The following is an 8,568-nucleotide window of genomic DNA, read 5'->3' on the forward strand; positions in this document are numbered from 1 at the left end:
ATAGCCCATAACAAAGACATCTCAAACAATGTCAGCTTTGCACTAAAAATGACATAACTGAGCAAATTACACTTAATGACAGTTGTCATAAACATGCATAAAAAACCTTCATATTCATGATATGTGTCATGTCATAATTATGTAGGTGTCATGTCATGATTATGAAGGTGTCATGTCAGTCTTATGCACACCCCTTCAAGTAAAGTGTAACCGCATTTTTAAACATTCGCTCACTGAAAAATAAATAATTTCTGATCAATGACTTAATCATCACAAACAACTTGGATTTTATGTTTTTAAACAAAACATGGCTAGAAGACAGCTGCAGTGCAACGGTCCTCAATGAAACAGCCCCTCCTAACTTTACCTTCATGAAAAGAAAAACTACAGACCAATATCAAATCTACCTTTTATAGGCAAGATTATTGAAAAGGTAGTTTTTAATCATCTTAACTACTACTTAAACTCAGACGGATACCTGGACATTTTTCAATCAGGTTTCCGACCGCATCACAGCACAGAGGCAGCGCTCATTAAGATAATAAATTATATTAGCTTAAATTCTGATTCTGGCAAAATATCAGTGCTGTTACTACTAGATCTCAGTGCTGCGTTTGACACGGTCAATCATAACATACTTCTAGAGAGACTGGAAAACTGGGACGGGCTTTCTGGGATGGTAATCAAATGGTTCAGGTCATACTTAGAAGGGAGAGGTTATTATGTGAGTATAGGAGAGCATAAGTCTAAGTGGACGTCCATGACATGTGGAGTCCCACAAGGATCAATTCTTGCACCGCACTTGTTTAGCCTGTACATGCTCCCACTAAGTCAAATAGTGAGAAATTGCCTATCAAAGCTATGCAGATGACACCCAGATTTACATTTCCTTATCTTCAAATGACTACAGCCCCATTGGACATTAGACAGCTGCAGCTCATCCAGAACGCTGCTGCCAGAATTCTGACTAGAACCAGAAAATCTGAGCATATCACACCAGTCCTCAGGTCCTTACACTGGCTTCCATTTAGGAATGATTTTAAAGTACTTTTACTCGTTAATAAATCACTCAATGGCCTAGGACCTAAATACATAACAGATATGTTCACTGCATATAAGCCTAACATACCACTCAGATCATTAGAATCAAGTCAGTTAGAAAAACCAAGGATTCACACAAAACAAGGGGAGTCTGCTTTTAGCTATTTTGCCGCCCGCAGTTGGAATCAGCTTCCAGAAGAGATCAGATGTGCTAAAACATTAGTCACATTTAAATCCAGACTCAAAACTCATATCTTTAGCTGTGCATTTAGTGAATGAGCACTGTGCTAAGTCTGAACTGATTGCACTATATTTTATGTATAATCGTTTTCTATTCTTAACTGTTTTAATTCATTTTAAATAAATTTTTGTTTATTTTAAAAGTGTATATTATTTTTTTTATGATTATTTTAATTCATTTTATGTAAAGCACTTTGAATTACCATTGTGTATGAAATGTGCTATATAAATAAACTTGCCTTGCCTTGCCTATTGTGGTGAGTTTGGGTTTATTATAACGTTCATCTGGGAACACAACGTGCGCCATTTCATCAGATTTGTAAGGTAAATAATTTATAAACCTATGAAAACACAGCAGAATACATCAATATCTTTCTCAATATGTGAATTGTTCATCGCAATTTCAGAATAAATGTTTAAGCCCCCACTCTGATTTTACACGTTTGGATGTCCACATATTAAAAAAATGACAGTGGCTGTAGCATTTCTGCCATAAAGAAATGGCCAAATATTAAAGATTAAGTGGACATTTGAATTAAGTGTTGTTTAGATAATTTAACAAGGATTAGATCACGCAGTAAAGTGTAAAACAATCGTCAGGCCGTTGGCACCTTCTGCTGGCATTTGATATACTGTAATGTGTAATGTACGTTAGCTCTATTGTTTATGATACATTATATATTTTCACAGTTGTGTTCAATAAAACCATATGGTTACTTGCTTTTGATACTTTTTTAAACTAATTATTATTACCTCATTGGTATTATATATGTATTTTATTTTATTTTAAGTAATTTTAAAGGCTATTGTTCGCTTACGTCTATTTTTATTACTACAAAAAAAGTATTATAATGATCTGATCATTCGATTAATCTTCAGAATAATCGACCGATTACTTGATTACCAAAATAATCGTTAGCCCTAATTTTAATTGTACTATACTAGCACATTTTCAATGTGTTATTTTGGAACAACTTTAAGTGACTTTAGTTTAAGCTGTTTATAATATATTTTAATATACTGTGTTAAAATGGGACCACGTCAAGTACCTAATTTAATTGTAGTTCTTTACTAGGGGTGTTGCAATATATTGGTACTGATGATAACCGTGGTATTTAATAAATTAAATATCATTATCGTGTTAATGTAAGGCATTTGTGAACATCACACAAATGAACGAGTGAATCTCCGCATTCCACCTGGAAACTAACATCTCTTCTCAACCATCTGAGAGCCGTAAAGCTGAATCACGGTCAGCCAGGCGCCAATTGTCTCAAATGAGTTCCTGTCCAGCTCTGCTTATCTATACAAGAAACACCAGGAGAGAGTGATTTACCAAACCACCTCCAGGGTCGACAAGCATGCGATCGGTCATCTAAAACTCAAACACTTCAGTGAAACTTCACGATCTGCAAAGAACTCTGAGTCTAAAACTCAGACTGTATCAAAACTGCTCAAGCTTCTGGCGTCATCAAGAGACCAACCAATCCAACGAGGGGTCTCCCAAAAGGACGTCATCCAAACGTCACCTCAGCGACCAATCTGAAAGCTCCGGGGTTCCCTCAGCAGCCATCCAGGAAGCCTTTGTCAGTCACGGGAAATCACCTCAGCTTTTCAGCTGTCACCCAAAGCAAAACGCAAGTAATCAAACAAAATCTTATCTCTGCTGAACTGGTGTCGAGCTAATTTAAGCAGTAAACTTAAGACAAACCTCTGCTTTGTGAATTCTCTCAGGTGAATTTAAATCAATCGCGAAAATGAGTTAGAACTTTGAAACTTCATACAACTCCATCAACTCTCATTCTAAAGAAACTGTATGTTTGTGTGTATGTGTTTTAGCTTAGTTTTGATGTTATCTAGAATAGCCAATCAAATTCATGTTTCATTTATAAAGAATCATTGTTTGGTGTCATATAATTTTAAGGTTAAAACTTTGCCAAAGATCCCTTGCTACCTAGCTCGTAGCTTACTTATAATAATTACTATAATAGCTTAATTGTATTGACCGTGGCCAGGGAAATACAAAGATTCAAGTTGTTAAAATATACTAAGAATCACCGGCTCGCTGGACGACCCTTGATTTAAAGAGTAAACTATCAGATTTGAATTCAGTTTTAATCAGGTTGACTCAGAATTTTCAGATTCGAGTCCTTTCAAAACCTGAGCTAGAAATAAAATTAATGATTAATTCCCTTATAGAATTAATGGCTTACAAATGAGTTAATTTCATTACATTAATTAGGGGTGTCGTGAATGATATGCGGGTATTGGCGATAACCATGATATTTCAAAATGAAAAGCACACAGCGTTAAACTCTCACATGTGATTTATTTCATTCATACTCGACACCAGATGGCACCCTCTCACAGAAAGTCCACAAGCGATGCTCATAGGAGTAATAAAACAGATTACTTGCCAGGAAGTCTCTTATATGGACCAAGGCATCCTGCTATCGCTCGCTGTAGTTCCAACAAAATGCAGAAAGAAATGTTTTGATTGAGTAAACGTGAAGAGAATTAACTCACAGTTTCAACAGTATATAGATTATCTGTGTTCTTCAAGCCATCTCTGGTATTTTTCATAAGGATAATGTTTATTTATAATGTAGTGCTAATAGACATAGCCTTTATTACTGTATAGAATACTATAACATAATTTCTGCCTCATTTGTGATAATAAACCACATCAGTTCACAGAAAGAAGTTATTTCAAACACTCTGTTGATGCTATAACGCGAGTTTGGAGTAAAACATTTTTTTGTTATTCTCATAAATTGCTGTACTTTGACGCTGTACTAACGAGCGAAATGAACCTTTTCAAAGCTTTGAATCCATTAAACCAGTTGCTTCTCTATTCACTGTTTTGAAGCGCTCGAAACACCACGTTCTAGTTGTGGTCAGTATGGTGTAAACACAAGATTTCCAGAGATATTGCGATATATTGTTATTGTGAATTCTTTTGCCCGCGATAATAGTGTAGTGAAAAATCTGATATCATGACAGTCCTATTCTTTACATTTAATTAAAAAAAACACTTTTATACTACTTGAACTACAGTTATAATATATTTTAGGCATCACATTGCTGTGTAACAAGAACATTTTCAATAACACATAAGTATTAGATTATTTAAAATTGCTAAACCATTTAAAAGAAATGTTTGAAAGGCACATGTACACACACACTTTGAAAACTGAAAAACTTGAATGTACTGTAACAGACAAGCCGGTTACTAAGTCTTGTATCTGTAGTTTTCCTCCCCACCGCTAGGTGTGCTATGATGCCTAAATGAGCTCCTTAAGTAAAGGTGGGTCAGTAGAGGAAGTGAGCAGAACAGCAGCAGCAGAAAGCATTGCTGAACTGCTTTTGTGCAATGTCCTGGTTGGGAAATGTTTCATTTTAAGCTCAACTTAAAGTAAGGATTTGTTTTCTTTCATGTTATTTGAAAGGACTTTTGCGATGGACTATTCATCTACAAGGATACGAGTTCAACGTCAAGTATAGGAAGGGACAGTGCAATGTAGTACCAGATACTTTATCACGCAGCCTTGAGACTACGCCGCCTCATCTGTTAGCCATGGTCAAATCTACCAGCTCTTCTGTAACTCCATCCAATTTACCGGTAGACTAGTCTGACATTGGTACAGCACAGTCTAATGACCCAGAAATTCAGGAGTTATGCAACAAGTCTGCTTGCCAACCCAGTCCTGATTCTTCCAGAATGCATTATGTCCGTAAAAATGGTTTCCTTTTTCGTAGTGTCCCAGATGGTTGGAAAGGACCAAAGCTCCAACTAGTCATACCTGCTTGTCTGCGAGGTGAGTTTCTTAAGTATGCCCATGACAACCCCTTAAGTGGACACTTGGGACGGCTTAAAACACTACTATGACTGATGGAAGTTGCTTACTGGCCAAGCTTAAGGGCTGACGTATGGAAATACTGTAAGGAATGTGAAACTTGTCAAAAGTATAAACCATCATTTTCAAAGCTGTCAGGTTACTTGCAATCAACACCAGTGGTAGAACCCGGGTACATGCTGGGTGTGGATTTTGATGGGCCCCTTCCCAAAGAGCTCTAAACAACATGAGCATCTGTTAGTTGTAGTCGATTATTGTTCAAAGTGGGTAGAGCTTTTTCCATTGAGAATGGCCAAAGCACCACAAATTGCCCGTATTCTAGTTGAGGAGATTTTTACAAGGTGGGGAACTCCTGTCTATTTGGTATCTGACCGAGGAGCGCAGTTTACATCCCACTTGTTAAGTCTTGTCTGCAAACAATGGGGAGTTATACAGAAATTAACTACAGCATACCACCCTCAAACTAATCTCACCGAACGGATCAACAGGACCTTGAAGACCATGATCGCCTCATATGTGGGAAACAACCATCGTCAATGGGATAAATGACGGTTATAGTACTTTATGTTATTATCTTGTTGTGGTTGTGTACATTGCAAAAATAAATTCCTTGTGCACATTAAAAAGTACAGCAGCGTATGTAAACTCCCAAATATATGATATTACAGTAAAGTAAAGATCAGTGAAATGCTATGACAGAAGTTGAACTACTTAATCAGTTTGTAAAATATTTTAGCTATACCTGTATTACAGAAAAGTACACGGAATATTCCATTATTAAACAAAAATGCATCACAGACAGAAGTTACTGAAATACAGTGATTGAATAAAATACATTTTAACTCAAAGTCACCATGAAATCAAAATCAACAATTCTTATTCATTTTATTTGTGTTTATTTTAAATTATGGATCCTTATGGACAAAAAACAAGTCCCATCCTTAAATTTTTTTCTGGTTCAAGAAGCCATGTCACATTTAGAAATACATCACAATAGTGAAGAAAAAGCGATTTCAACTTTTGTTTCAAATGGCGATTTCAAATGGTTGAACAAAAAGAAAGTACAAAAATTAAATGTCACTATCTGACGAATGTGTTTGAAACAAAAAAAAAGAGCATGTTGAACTGCACTCTAAAAAATTAGCATTGCATTAACAGTTGCACTTGCAAGTGTACTCTATGACCTGCTACTAAGAGTACAACAATGATTTTCATATAATTGAAAAAATGAAACTGAAAAGGCAATGAGGTATATGGTAAAAAATTGATGGATGAGAAACTTCTCTCCTTGCTTCCATTGTCGTTTACGCTGGCTGTCAGTGTCCTACACAATTTATAGACATTGGAAGCAGAATAACATGCTTTTTGCAACCTGGAACCAACAAACACACATTATAGATTCAACTGTCCTCTGGAAGTACATTTCTATAGTTTCCAAACATCATTTGATTAAAGGGCTCCTATTATGCTTTTTCACTTTTTTAATTTAGCATTTTTTTGCAAATTTGCATTCACTTTTTTTGCACTTGCATTTTTGGTGGCTGAACTTCAACATGGTTGTATGTTTAAGCTGTGAAAATGTTAAAAGAAAACATGTCACACACGATTTCATTATTTACAATTCAACGACGCATATTGACCTTTCAAGGTGCCTTTACATAATATTGAGTTTGTTTAAAAATACCACCTATAATATTCAACAGTTACATTTCTATCCATTTTTATTTTGCTTTATACATTTCAGGATTCCCTGCTGTTGGTGTTTAAATGATGGTAGAATGTTACTCTCTGTTGTTGTATGGGTACATGAACTAATAATAATAATAATAATAATAATTTGTTGGGGGGTGTTCGTCATGTGATGCACAGCAGCCACAACAGAACTTATGCTTTATTTATTTTTTCCTTTTTATTCGAAACATCCCCAAACTCAGCACGGTGTAAAATTCTTATTCTTATTCTTTATTCCCCCCCCCCCTTATGTGTAATATGGTATTTATTTAATTATTCCTTATTGTTTGTTGGCAAATCTATAATTTCGTTGGATGTAAGTACAATGACAATAAATAATAATCTGAATCTGAATCTGAAACGCATTAACTATATCATGAAATATCTTGATTCTCACCTTTATAGATTATGTTAGTTGATCCTTAGTGGGCGATTGTCAAAGTAACCTAATAATGTAATCTATTAACTATGCATAAAAACCTGTCTGTTTACATAAAGTGATTGGTTAATGCGCAGTGCTGTAAAAACGCATCTGTCTCGGGCTCCGCGCCAGCCAGCGAACGCAGATTTGAATTTAGCAGCTGATTGATATGACACACTGAACGTTATAATCACACCGGTGTGATTGTATTAAATATAGAAAATATTAATCGGCTATTTTTTGTCTTTTGGAAGCTGCATTCAAAATCCACTTGGGTCAAAATTCGGAGGGGGCACGTGCTCTGGATACAACACTGATGGCAGTTTTTAAATAAAAAATTAAACCTCACCCGCTATATTGCGACTAATCATCCTTGTCTTAAAATATAGAGAGAATAACTATCTAAATTGTCATATGATAATGTCATATTTCTTCATGTCTTTATGCTCTGGCACTCTACTCACATACAGTACTCTTCTTCCAGTGCACACATTTGATTTGATTACTTCAGGTGCTTTCTGTCAAAGTGGCTAGTAATAGTGTTGGAGTTACACGGCACTGCTGTGTTTCACATGCTTTTGGCAGGTGGGAGGGTATCAAAAGAGGGTAAAGGCCCGAATGAGACCCCCAAATAAATAAAGTCCCCTTCTGGCAAACATGAAATGATGCATCATGTAATAACCATGAACATTTTCTATATGTATATTATTATAATTTTTATCTGACACAAATCTAAATGATTCACTTGTTGGTCTGTTTCTCACACAAACCTAATGGAAATGGTTTCAAAAGTCCTGAAGTACAGTTGTATGTACAAGTTTTATGCAGTTTTTAAAAATAAAAGAAATCTCAAAACAATTTTGAATAACTGTTGATTATTGTTTATTTTTGCAACAGTAAAAGCATCAGTTTGGATGTTTTGTGTTCCGCAAAAGAAAAATCATACAGTTTTAGAACAACACAATTTTCGAGCGAATCCGTGCTCTGCTTCTGTGAACAGCAAACCCCGCCTACTTTGATTTGATTGGCCGTCTCTATCAGTTTGACATTGACGAGCACTTAAACTGCTGAGGAAGACCAGCCTAAAAATGTAGCTACTTTTTAAACGTTTTTTTTCTTAATTTGCCACTCGTCACATTAAACATGAAATATGAAAATTTTTAATGTTTTTTTAAATAAAATAAAAGTATCTTTAGGGTATCTCTGGGAAGGAAAACAGTTTTTTCTCTCACCATAAAAGCTTAAATTATATATATATATATATATATATGTATGAGG

The sequence above is a fragment of the Sinocyclocheilus grahami genome, unplaced genomic scaffold (assembly GCF_001515645.1).
Source record: "Sinocyclocheilus grahami isolate Dianchi unplaced genomic scaffold, SAMN03320097.WGS_v1.1 scaffold2302.1, whole genome shotgun sequence".
Lineage (NCBI taxonomy): Eukaryota > Metazoa > Chordata > Actinopteri > Cypriniformes > Cyprinidae > Sinocyclocheilus > Sinocyclocheilus grahami.